The sequence below is a fragment of the Manis pentadactyla genome, chromosome 5 (genome assembly GCF_030020395.1).
Source record: "Manis pentadactyla isolate mManPen7 chromosome 5, mManPen7.hap1, whole genome shotgun sequence".
Classification (NCBI taxonomy): Eukaryota; Metazoa; Chordata; class Mammalia; order Pholidota; family Manidae; genus Manis; species Manis pentadactyla.
This window is the reverse complement of record NC_080023.1, coordinates 166,368,659-166,382,309: the sequence shown is the minus strand read 5'-3', so window position 1 is coordinate 166,382,309 and position 13,651 is coordinate 166,368,659. Positions and strand designations below refer to the sequence as shown.

The following is a 13,651-nucleotide window of genomic DNA, read 5'->3' as shown; positions in this document are numbered from 1 at the left end:
ACTCAAAACTGCTCTGGAAACTTTAGAGATGGGATTTCAGGAGGAAAGTATTGATTCCGGGTTAAATCAAAGGTTAGTGTTCCAGGGCCCTCCTGCAGACAGGCAGATGCCCCGGGGACTAAGGGTGAGGACACCCCCATACTGGGGCACTGTGAGAGGCATGGTGCACTCCTGCAGGGTTCAGATGCTCCCATCTTTCACCCAAGCTGATCATCGTCACAGTAAAAGGCACCTCCATCCATCCTGGTGATTCTCTTCCCCTTGTTCCCCCATATCCAATCCATCAACCAATCCTGTAGGCTTTACCTTTAAACTCTGGCCAGAATTAGATGGCTTCTCCACCTCCACCATGAATAGTCCAAGCATCCATCCTCTCTCACTGGCATAATGTAGTTGCCTCCTCACTGGTCTCCCTGCACAGACTCTTGCCCACCATACAGTTAATCCTCCCCTGGCAGCCAGAGAAGTCTTTTAGAATACCTAGTCAAAATTTAAAAGGTCCTCTGTGCAAAACTCTCAAAGTCCATCCCCTCTCTCAAAACATGACCCAAATTTCTTTGCCACAGCCTAGAAGGCCCTACATAATCTCAACACTGGCTATTCTCCCACTTGCTCCACTCTGGCCTTCCCAGGACATGTTGGATGTGCTTTCACCACAGGGCCTTTGCACATGCTATTCCTTCTATCTGGAACATTCTTCCTCCAGATACGCACATGCAAGATTCCTTTAATTCCTTCAGGACTTTGCCCAAATGGTACACCTCACAGAGGACTTCCAGGACCCCAACCTAAAGTAGTCCCCCAGAACTCTCTATTCCAATGCCTTGCCTGGTTATTATAGCCTATAATACTACCTAGAATAACACACACTTGTACACGTATATGCATATGTGTGTATGTATGTGCACAAGCACACATTGACATGCACTATATGATTGTACTTGTGTGTGTTGGGGATGTGCCTTAATACTCACTACCCTTCCCACCCTGCTCTGACTGTCAGCTCCGTGAGAACTAGGCCTTGGTCTGTCTCCTCCACAGCTGGACCCCAGGTGCCTAGAGCAGCGCCTAGTGCTCTGTGAAGAGTTGTTGAGTGAATGGATGCAGCGAGTGAACGAGGTGCTCCTCTGAGGTGGAGAACTCAGCAAACCCGGGAAGCTGGTCTGAACCTAGGGGCTGGCCTGCGTCCAGGTCCATCCAGGAGTCTCTAAGCCTGACTCCACCTGTGTTTGTCTTCTCACGAAAGATCTCTCATGATGATCTGGCAGCAGGGATCTCTGCAGAGCCCAGGGCTGAGCGTGGCCCCCTGAATGCACTTCCCTAGAATGAATCTGAGTTTGCTGAGTCTGGCAGCTTCAGCGATCCAGTTCCTGAACAGTCCCCACAGGCACCCCTGCTATCCCCCAGGACAGAGTTGAACAACCACAGACATGCGAAGAGCTCGATGAACCTGAGATCGCATCTCAGTAATTCATTCTACAGGTGAGGAAACTGCGGGCCAATTAGGGGACGGGAACTGCCCACAGGTGCTCAGGGCCCTGGAGCAGAGCCGCCCAAGACCCACTTCCAGCCCAGGGCACATTCCTAATGGAAGTTTCTGGGAGCTGTGGCCCTGATCCCTTCTCTCACCACTCCTTGAGTCAGTGGGCTGGAATTACTAAGAGCCCAATTTGGCAAACGAGGAAACTGAGGCACAGCCCAGGTAAGTGACTCACCCTTCTTCAAAGGGCTCATTACCAGGCAGCCCGTAGCTGGGTGGTTGTGGCGTGGGCCTGGGCTGGCAACCTGGGCGGGGTCCTGGCTCAGCCACTTTCAAGCTAGAAATTGTTAACCCCTGTGTGCCTTGATTTTTCCATCTGTAAAGTGGATAATAAGCATAACTGACCCGTGGCTTTTTATGAGCACAGTGAAACCCAGCCATCACCATGGGGAGGAGCCCGCCTCTGGAACCAGACGGCTGGTCCACCCGCCCCTCGCCAGCTCCCTCCGAGACCCTGCGGGAGTCACCAACCGCTGCTCTGCAAGCAGGGACAAGGGCAGCGCCTCCACACAGGGTTCTTATAAGGACTGAAAGGCTTAATGATTAAATGGCTTAAAATGTTTGTGTTTTGGGGGTTTTTTTGTAAACAACTAGAACAGGGCCTCCACATAGCAAGCACAACATAAATATTTGTTAAGTAAAAATACATAAAATGCATGTAAAGTGCTCAGATGAGTGTCTGATGCCTGTACTGACTCAGTGAAGTTTTGCTGTTCTAATCTATTGACGAGGTAAGACCAGAACCCCACAGCCATCCTACCCCATCTGCTCACGTCCCATTCACGTCCCACCCCCAGGCCCATGTTCCCAGGCGCCTTTGTCCACTAGACACCTTCTCTCCTCTGAAAACACCCCTCACCTTCCATCCTGTCTCCCCAGATACTCTCTCACGCTCACACACTGGCTCACACAATATACACTCACTCTTGTTCTCACACGTTGCACACTTGCACACATGCTCCCACATGTACACGCTCCCACTCACACACTCATCTTACACACACACATGTTCACACATGTTCGCATTCACTCTTATTCTCACAGTCACACATGCTCAGATATTACACTCAATGCTCACATTGTGCTCACACACATACACACACATATGCTCACATATACACACTCTCATATTACATGCTTTCACATGTACACATTCACCTCATTCTCACACACTTGTATGTTGCACACTCATGTGCTCCTACATGTACACACTCACTCTTGTTCACACGCATGGCCCTGAGGTGCCTGCAGACTTTGGCTCTCGCTGTGAGGGTCTGAATCCCAGCTGACTGCAAACCCTACCCCACGTCCCTCAGGGCTCCCACCTGCCCAGCTCCGCAGCGGCCTGCACCTGCCAGGACTTGGCCTCAAGGGCACCCTGCTGGGACTTGCTCCTCTGCAGGGAGGACAAAAGGGGCTGTGAGGTCCCCACATCTTCCCCCACCAGCACCTGGATCTCTTCCTGCCCAGCGACACGACCTCCCTGAGGCTCCAGCTCACACCTAGGCCTCTGGTCCTTCCCCAAACCGGACCCAGCCTGGGCAATGCCGTATGCCCTGTGACAGTCACTTGGCACCCACAGCCACCAGTGCAGGCTGCTCTCTGGTCTGTGGTGTTGCTTAGACCTGGGGGATGAGAATGCCTCAGGTTCCACTTGGCCACAGACAGAACAGCTCGGGACAAGTGTGCGGATCTGAGGAGGCAGGTCAGTGCTGAGCTGGGCCATGGCCACACCCCACGATTATCCTTTCCTTGGCTGAGCCCCCTGATTGTCCAGACTCACCAGAGGAGGTTCAGGGGACACACAGGAGGGGCACAAGAGGGAGTTGTGGTCCCTTTCACTCACCAGCAGACCATGGGTTCCAGAGAGGGGCAGGGCCCTGTTCTCACAAAGCATCTGGGCTAGCGGGGGACCTGCCCATCAACAGCCACATGCACAGCAGGATGAAATAATCATGAGGGAAGGGGTGGCCCTTGGAGCAGGAAGCATTCAGCTCCAACTGGGAGAAGTTTGGGGCCACAAGGGGAGGAACCTAAGGGGAGGGACATGTGGGATACTGAAAGGAGGAGGAAGATGCTGTAGGTGGTGGGAACAGCTTGGACAGCAACAGAGACAAGAACATACTTGGTGGGAGGGAGAGGGGGTTCCAGTGGGCAGAGAGGTGGGTGAGAAATGAGAATCGAATCCAAAGAGGTGGCTGGAAACCAGAAGGCAGTGGCCTGAGATGCCCTGTGCAGAGTGTGGACTTCATTCCTCAGGCCAGCATCCGTGAACTCCAGCACCACCTCTCACCACCGCAGCACAGCCTGTGAAGTACTGAACATTCTTCTGAATCAGATGTCTTAATTACAGAAATCTATTCTAACAGCAAACCTTACCCACATGACTTGGAAAAATTAATTAGCCACCAAAGCTATGTTAGAAATTGCAGCTAGGCACAGCTGCTCAGGAAGAGCTCAAAGGCCAGCTCTCTCTTTCTTCAAAAGGGAGATGATCAAGTGTTAGAAAGGAGGATAAGACAGATTCTCACAAACTGGGACTTTTCTCCCTGAGGGGAAGGAGAATTCGAAAGGTCAGACTTGCTAACCATGTGTCTCCGTGAGGGACTGAGTCGCTTACTGACTGAGGGGCATCATTTGTCATTCTCTCCCGTGCCCTGCACACAGCCCTGGAACCTTCCAGGGAGCCCAGACCCACTTCCAACTGCCCATATCTGCTTCTTGAGTGAAGGCTTTTGTCTGCAACCTCAACAGACCACTCTGCCCACCTAGGGCAGGCAGAAAGTGCCAGACAACTAACACTTCCTCCTGCAAAACCCAAAGAATGACTCGCAGTTGTATGAGTTGGGGCTCCCTCGCTCCTGGGCTGACTCGTCCACGTGTGATTGGCTCCATCTCCCAGACTTTCTCTGTGGGGCTGACCTCCAGTTGTCCTGTACCAGCAGTTTCACATCCACCCCTTCCTGCTTCCAGCAAGCAGTTCCTGGAATCACCTTCCAAATATGCTACTTGTTCTCAGAAGAGTCTGCACCTGGGCCAACACAATCTAAGGCACCCATCTCAGTGACATTTGTCTCACCCCTGCCCCTTTGATGTCAGACTCCGAATCTGAGCTTCTCAGTCCAAAGAGACCCAGAAGACAGCCTGCTCTTATAACTGGATGTGAAATCAACTCAGGAGAAGCCTGTATGGCCATTTACTCAGGGAGGAGCTGAATTTTTTGGTGAAATATTTTCATACGGCATTGATTACTGAGAATGAAACTAAAATGGAGTCAGTCAGATCTGCAACTGGAAAAACTCACTCTGGCTGTGCCCTGAAGCATGGATTGGGTGGTGCCAAGCCATACCCGCCAAGCCGGGCCCCACGGCTGTCATCAGAGGCAATACTGGAGGAGATTGGCAGGTGTGGCCACCCTTGGCAAGTATTTAAGAAGGGCGCTCCCCACGAATTTACAATGGATTAGGCTGGGGGGTGGGGATTGAGGAAGAGGGTGATTTCTGATTTTTAATGAAAGGAAGTGTCAGTCACCCCAAAGACAAACAGGGCAGGAGGACCAAGTTTGGGAAGGGAGGTCATGAGTTCAGACTCAGGCACTTGAACTTGAGCTGCCTTTGAAAGGTCCAGGAGGAGATGTCAAGAAGCCTGTTGGGCATACGGGACTGGAGCTCAGAGGAGAGGACAGAGCAATGGAGACCATGTGCCAGCAGAAGGAAATGAGGAAAGGGGTGTGGATTGGAAGAGGTGTGTGTGCATGTGTGTTTCTTGTTGTTTTTTTAATTGTGGCTAAACACACATAACATAAAATTTACCATCTTAACCATCCATCAGTAGACACTTGGATAGCTTCTACCTTCTGGCTATTATGAATAATTCTGCTATGAATATGGGTGTATAAATCTCTCTTTGAGATCCTGTCTTCAGTGCTTCAGGGCAAATACCCAGAACTGGAACTGCAGGATCATATGGTAATTCCATTTTTCATTTTTTGAGGAACAGCCATGCTGTTTTCCACGGCAGCTGCACCATTTTACATTCCCACCAACAAGACACAAGGGTCCTGATTTCTCCACATCTTCACCGACACATGTTATTTTCGGTTATTTTTTTTTATAGTCGCCATTCTAATGGGTTTAAAAAGGTTAAGAGCTTTTAAATTACAGATGTGGAAAAGGTACAGAGGAAGAAAAGGACTTGAGCAACTTTATAATTGCAGGGGTACATTAGCATCGGTACTTAGATCATCATCAGCCCCCAATCCACTTACTGTCTAAACAGGCAACACTAAGAGCTCCTGGAGCCCAGCTTGTGATTCCTAATGAACCTGAGCGAATTCAGCTGCGACCGGGCCTGTGGATGCCTTGGTCCCCAGAGTGCTGGTGGGGAATGTGATCAATGAAGAAGACAGCTATCCTGCATAAAGTTTATCCTCTTACTCTGTACTTACATCTACACTTACATTTGATTCAAATAATAGTCCTGCAGAGATTGAAGTGTGGGAGATTTTGGTGCCCCTTTTCCAGATGAGGATCAGGGAGTGAATGAGGCCCAAGGTCACACAACAGGAAACTGCACCTACAGCCCAGGTCCTCTGACTCTGGGCACACAGATGAATTTTACATGATCTGGCTGTTCATGAATGGACGGACTGTGAGTGGTTTCCTGATTAAATCACGTGGTTGAATGAGCAAGGCACAGAGGCCATCTCGTGACTGCATTTGCCACACAAAATGGGTTAATTTGTGGTTAGGGCATCACGATGGTTGGGGTCTGGGGAGTTCTGTGCCGTTTTCCATCTAATTCTGCCTCTGGAAGTTTGGTGAAGGTTCTGGAGTCTGAGCTCCCTGCAACCTTGGGCAAGTCACTTCCCCTCCCTTGGTTCCCTAGTCTGTAATGATGAGGGTTACATGAGACACACCGGGTGCTCAGCCCACCCTGTGGCACACTGCAAGGGGAGCACTTGTTTGTCTATTGTGGCCACCCAATCCCCTCTTTCCATTTTGTGAACATCCCACATGATGAGTCCTGCCTTCCCAGACCACTTCCAGAAACTCAAATTCCCACACTTTCATGCAGCCCAGCAGATGCCCCTGTGAGACTGAGATTCAGAATGGGGTTTTGTGGGGTGGTGGCTGTGCCCAAGGGATCTGAGCTTCTAGAAAACACTGTGGCAAGGCTTTTGGTTCTTCCAGGGCATCAGCAATGACTGAAACTCCAGTGTCTGGACCCAATTTCTTCAGGACAGATACGGCAGCCATGATACGTTGTCAAAGCGGGCCCGTGGTGTGGTTGAAGTCTTTTCCTGCTATGTAGCTTCAGGGCCCAACTTGTAACCCTCACACGGATTTGGGGGACACTTAATATCTTATAACAAATCCATTTCTTGCTTTAGCCAAAGTGGGTCCTATTGTTTGCAACCAATTTCCAGACATGGGCAGTAAGTGTTCACTAAATGGTAGGTCTTCTCCTACGGCACTATCGCCTGGGTGAATGAGACAGAGCAGAATAAGCCCAGCTCCCCCCCACAGGCCTCTACTGCCATCTTGGTTGGCAGCCCAGCCCTCATGGGCACCAGCACCTGCCAGAGCCACAGACAACTGGATATAAGCACAAAGGTTGAGTCACCAGGGCAATCACATACACAGTAAGGCTGAGGGCCAAGTGGCGGAGATCCCGATAAGCCACTTGGGGGATGGCACAGTGACGGAGAGAGGCACCTCTCAGCGCATAGCCTTGGGGTAAGACGAGGTCCTACAAGGAGGAACGGAAGGCAACACACCAGGGGATGTGGCGGGGGCTGGGCCTGGACACTGAGCCAGGGGGAGCTGGCTTTGCAGAGTCCTCGCAGCTCAGGGAGCTGTACCAAGCTAGAAGGAGCAGAAGCCCTGGATCCCTAGCTCTCCCCTGTTTTTGTCCCACAGTGTGTCCATAGGGATGGTGCTTCAGCCCCTGGTCTGTGTGCCTGGCTCTAGGCCATGCAGGGGGTCAAGGGTGGGGATCTTGGGGGCCTTTTCATCTCCTCCTCTCCAGGTTCCCAAACCCCAGCCCGTGTGAGCCTCCAATGGCTGGTCTTGGGGTAAGAATCCAAATATTTAACTATGGGCCCTGCCACATCAGCCCAGATGCCCACTGTAAACAACCAGAGCCTTTTCCAGACCAAATGTTGACCTGACTGGCCTCTCACAGGGCAGCATGTAGCCAATAGTGGGGCTGCATCAGCACGTCCAGGAAGTTTTCCCTGGGACATTATGCTTGGAGACCATTTCTGTGTGAGCCTGTGAGTGGCCACGTGTGCTTAAAATCACGGGCCTCTGGCCAGCCGACTTATCATTAATTACACGTGCACAAGGAAAGTTGGTTGTTATGTACCAGGCACTGTTCTAAGCACTTTGCATATAAACTCATTAATAACTAGGTGGTAGTGACTCTTGTCATCATCCCATTAGGCAGAGGTCCATGGTAACACACAGCTGCCAAGTGGTTTGCCCTCGGATTGAACGTGCAGATCTGATTCTAAACACTGGTTCCCAAGCATTTTATCACCTCTTCTGTTTAAAAACATTACACGCAGGGACATCTACTCATTCCTCTAACAAATATCTATTGAATGCCAGCTAATAGCGAAACAACCAGACACTGCCCTGCTCTCCTGCAGAAGGTAGGGGTAGGGAAAAAGACTGTGGTCACAAATGCAGAATAAAAACAGAATTTATTAATATAGTGGCATGTTATAGGAAGACAATAAAATGAGGAAGAAGGATGAGAGTGAGGGAGATCAGGAGACACCTTTAGGTAAAACAGACAGGGGTGAACTCTCAGGGAAGTGACTTTAGAGCTGAGCTCTGACCGATGACAAGGAGCAAAATTAGGGAGAGAACACAGCAAGTGCAAAGACCCTGAGGCAGGAAAGGGCTAAGGAACAAAAAGAAAGACACCCTTGGGACTCTGTTAATGTGAGCAAACTGAGGAGTGGTTAAAATTATTCTCCATGTCCTTAGGCATGAGAATGAAGGGTAGGTCCTCTGGGAGAACAGCTTATTCTTAGGCGATGCCTGCTCAATCCTAAGAGGTCATGTGGCATAATGTCTGCAACTTCTTTTAAATGAATCAGCAACATATAAAGCACATGTGGCAAAGTGGCAAAAATATTAACAACTATTGAGTCTAGGTGGAGAGTAGAGTATTTCCACTATTCTTTTTTCTTCATTTGAAATTTTCATAATAAAAATAGAACTAAGAGAGAGCAGAGTAAGATATTGGGAGAGGCAGGCAGGGTCAGGACCATGTAGATCTTGCAGTCCTGCTTAGGAATTTAGATTTTCACCTAGAAGGAAGGACTTTTAAGCCTGGAGTGGCATGATCTGGGGAACTTCGGCATCATGGCAACAACTGCACTGGATTTCCACATTCAAGTTTGCAGACAGTGCGGGAGACTCTCTAGGGGCCCATGATAGCTCCTTTCCAATTCTGACTCAGTGAACACTCGTGTACCTTCCTGTCAGGCCTCATGTGTGTATTGTGTCTTCACTAATCCACTTAATCCACACGACAACCTACTATGTCCTCAATATCATCACTCAATACGAAGAAACCGAGACTCAGGAGAGATCAGCTAGGAAGTCATCTTTCAGTGGGGGCGAGTCCAGGTTAAGTAGAACTTTGGCCATGAAATAGCACTCCACTTTTACCAAGTCACCACCAACATTGATTATAATTGGCAAATGCTTCATTACAATCAAAACTCAAAAGTGATTTTTCTGGAAGGCGATTGTAAAATGAAGTGTGCTATCACAGAGAGAGACTAAATTGAGTTACAGGTAGGGTCAAAGGGACCCTGCTTTTCTCCTTTAGAAAACCATCATCCATCAGAGATCTACAAGCTCTGCCTTGTCCACAGAGATTTGCCGCTGTGCTGTCAGAGGCCACATCACTCATTTTAATATTCAGTTACACGTGGGCTAGTGCCGCTTGTGTGTCTGTTTCATCACATCACAAATTACATGAAATTCACCTATTTCATCTTTCTTGCCTGCTTATCCAAAAGAAAACTATTGGTGTATTGTTAAGCAGCTAGACAAATTGTCTGTTATCTGCATTCTTAACTGGAGACAGCCCAACAGTGAGTATTCAGAATAAACACCTTCGCTTTTTGAGATCACTCATAAGCAGCCCCCAAGAAACTGCAGTTATGCCCCTTTATAATTCTCCTACCTCCCAATCTATCCCTTGATTCATGAATGTGCACATTTAGGCATCAGGCATTAGAATAAACTAGACTATACAATTATGTGTAACTAAGGGGGGGCAACAGGTACCATGCTGCAAAGAGAGCCCTGTTTTGCTGAAGTAAAGCATGTCTGTGTCAAGTGTGCCAGCCCAGGGAGGCAGCATGAAATACAATCAATGTTCTTTTGACTTAATAGGTGTTTACGGTGCTGTTTTTGATTATCACAATATCTCAAGAAATATAAACAGTTTTTCTCAAATGCAATTGCATTTCTACCGACAAGACAGCTTGTGTCTAAATGAAAACTCAGAATTCACAAATTTATAATGTTATGGATGCTGCTGAGATTTATATTTTAAAACACGTGCAAAACTGTCCCTACTCAGGAGCTGAGAAGTTGGACCCCAACCCCCCGAGTGACTCTCCAGCCTCTTCTGCTTTGTAGAAGCAGGTTACAGCCAAACTTGTGTGGATTATTTAAGCTACCTGTGCTCCAGTTGTGCAGCTCACATTCCCAAGCCTCCCATCTGCAGCCACGTTTCTACTTTTAACATTTCTCCTTCACACGCCAATTTGTTTGAGACACATTAAAAGCTTGACTTTTACAATCCTCATAAAATCTCATCTACTCCAAACCAAATGCAGCCAAAAGTCCTCGGACAATCAGATTGAGTTTCAGCCTCTTGAAGGAGATAAAGGAACACACAGCAGAGGAGATAAAGAAACACACAGCAGAAGTGAGTTTTTTTTTTTTAATTATTGCATAGGAGTTCAGGAAATAAAACAACATTCTGGCTTTACAAGGCAGATAAAACCAGATGGGCGTTCCGCACAGAAGGGCCGCCAAGAAACTCACAGGAGGAAAGGAGGCATGTGGATGTCAAGCGAGAGGGCCCCTCACAGCTAAACCACCAAGGTGGGTGGGGGGCCCCGGGTGGGTTGAGGAGCCTGCAAAACCCAGGTATTTAACCAGACCATGGTGGTAAAATATGCCGCCGGGGTGATGAGGGACACGAGAAGAGAAAGGCTGTCCCAGACCATGGGGTTGGAGACGGGTGGGGCTGGAGAATCAGGAGGCCAGGAGGTCCTGAGAGTCTGCTGAGGCCCCACCAGACCTGCGCTCGGTTGTGGCTGAGTGACTTCCCAGGCTGGGGGACACCTGAGCCCCCGAGGCCCCTCCCATCTCCCAGGCAGACACTGAGCTCCTGAGTGGGGTCAGGGGTCCTCACCTGCCTGGAAGGAACCTGGAAAACTTAGGCTGAGGCCTCAGATCCAGAGAACTGTGAAGTTTGCTGTGAATTACAGAAAAGGAACGTGGCCAGAGGGTGCTTTGCAGACCCTCCGACCCCATGAGTGTCTGAGCTGCTGAGTTATGTCCTGACCTGAAACCTGACCCACAGCACCTGCCTACAGTGAACACACACACACACACACACACACACACACACACACACACACACATGCAAAGAGGTGCTGACACAAGATATGCCTCCTTTTTCCTAATGAAGGATAAGGGGCAAAACACAGACATCACCATGTTTGGTCTTTGAACAGCAAAAGTGGAAAGAATAAATATCCAAAAAGATAAAGAAATGACAGCATCTTAGCCCCGCCTATAGCCCCATTTAGGGGATTATGAGCTGCCCCTCCATTACTACAGTTCCCTGTTGAGGAGACAAGGATGCCGGGAAAATGGTGGGTAGAGCCCTTTTAGGAAAGTGAATCTGTGTTCATGAACTTGAGGCCTGAAGGAAGGCAGAGTGTTTGTGAACTTTTTGTGGTGGAAATCCTGCCGCCGCTGAAATATTCTCCAGAACCCAACATAAAAGGCACACAAAAGACAGCTCTCCCCCCACCTCCACCCCAGGCTCCTGAGGTTCCGAGGACCCAGTTAGAAAATTGCTGCCTCAGACATACATGTCCAAAGCCTGGCCCAGCCTCAAATGGGGTAAAATCCCACTTGCCAACTTTGTGACTTTGGTCAAGACTATTTACCTTTCTCAGCACCAGTTTTCTTAAAAGATTAAGAGGATTACATGAGATAACCTGAGGGGAACACTCAGCACTGCAGCATGAAGCCCACTAGAGCTACACTGTCCAGTATGGGCTCCCCTAGCCCCATGTGGCTCTGGTCTGAATTGGGAAGTGTTGTAAGTGTAAAATACACTCCAGGTTCTAAAGACTTACTAAGCAAAAAGAATGTAAAATATCTCATTAATAATTTGTATATTGATTACATGCTGAAGTGATCATATTTTGGTACACTAGGTTAAATAAATTACATTAAAATTAGTATCACCTGTTTCGTTACTTTTTAATGCAGCTACTAGAAAATTTTAAATTATGTACATGGTCTGCCGTATAGTTCTACAAAACAGCACTGTAGTAGAGGGTCGGGAATAAATGTAACCTTCTTTCTACAGAGGTGAGGCAGAGAGGGAGAAGGTCCCCATTATTTTTTGGTTGGTGATGCTGAAGAACTAAGCCTGGTGTTTGGTTCCAAAGCAAAGGAGGGCAGACAATCAGCAACCTCAGTGGTGCCGACCGTGGGGCCCTTTGGAAAAAATTCCAGGTTTCTCTCATTACTTTGGATTGTAATTGATCTGGGGTGGCTAAAGGAGATTATGGCGGAGAGAGTCTAGAGTTTCCAAGGGGCTCAGGACACCCAATTTGAACTTCAGGTGAACAATTAAGCATTTTTTAGTTGGAGTATATCCTCATGGACGTCCTACATTCTTATTTACTAAATATGGCAACCCTAACTGGCATAAAAGATTACATCAGAGAAAGGAGAAGCTGGGCTAGAAAGTAACAGTGGCCTGGGATTTCAGGGTATAACTCTGGAGCCAAGCTTTTTGGGATCAAATCCTGGGTCCACTATTTACAATGGTCTGACCCCCGCCCCCCAGGCCCGTTACTCAACCTCCCTGTGACTTGGTCTCCACGTCTGTTTAACGGATATAATAATACCCTGTACGATTATTATTAGGTTCAAGGGAGTTACTATTGCCTCCAAGTACACTTATGTGCTACAGGGTCAGTTTCCCCTGAGCAGCTCGGCTGTATTTTCTGCAGCTGCTAGTTGGTTCTCTGGCTCTTGGCCCACCGCGGTCAACCCGTCCGCCTCCGGCTTCTTCTGTGGCACTGGGGACAATGGAAAACCGTGGTAGACAGCACCACCTTCAGTCGGATTCCTCTCCTTTTGGAGGAAACCCGTTTCTCCTTTCTTTCCTATTCCCGGACCGTTTGTAGGCAACAGCAGCTATTTTCACTTGAGCTCAAGTTAATACCTCGGGAAGCTTCCCGGGCGCGTGGGAAGGTCCAGGGTGCGTGGGCAGTTCACTGCGATCTAGCGGCGCGCAGGCTCGAGCCAGCGTCTCCAAAGGCAGATGTGCATAGTTAGAGGCGAGCGCAGGGCTCTCAGCAAAGGCTGTGGAGTGTTTGCAGACCCGGGCGAGCCCTTGTGAAAGCAGATAAAAGAAAACATTTATTAACGTGTCGTTACGAGGGGAGCGCCCGGCCGGAGCTGTCACACGCCCGGGGGAACACTGGGCTCCTTCCAGATCCAAGGGAGGGGAAAAAGAAAGCGGAAAAGAGGCAAGGATTCTCTTCGTTTCCAGCCAAGTGGGCCTGATCGATGGCCCTCCTGACTTGATTGCGATGTTTGATTTATTAGACATGCCCCCCTCGTTTGTGTGTTACACACGCGCGCGCACGGCTCTGCCTCACGTCCCTCCCTCATTTCCAGCTCCTGGGCGAATCCCACAGCTGTTTCAACTCTCCGCCGAGGGCGAGCGGGAGCCAGTGTGTGTGGGTAAGTGTGCGTCTGTGGCCCGGGAGGGTGCGCGCTCAGAGCAGGGAGCGAGGCCGGCCGGGCCCCTGGG

The 13,651-nt window shown here is 49.2% G+C and overlaps 1 protein-coding gene across 1 annotated transcript in view; it reads left to right on the top strand.

The window, feature by feature from the left end:
* Nucleotides 1-13,173: 13,173 nt before the first annotated feature.
* Nucleotides 13,174-13,651, top strand: part of SULF2 (sulfatase 2) — a 110,286-nt gene continuing 109,808 nt past the window's right edge. The window contains exon 1 of the mRNA XM_036902046.2: nt 13,174-13,581. The gene's annotated coding sequence lies outside the window, so the exon portion shown is untranslated. The remainder of the gene's footprint in view (nt 13,582-13,651) is intronic.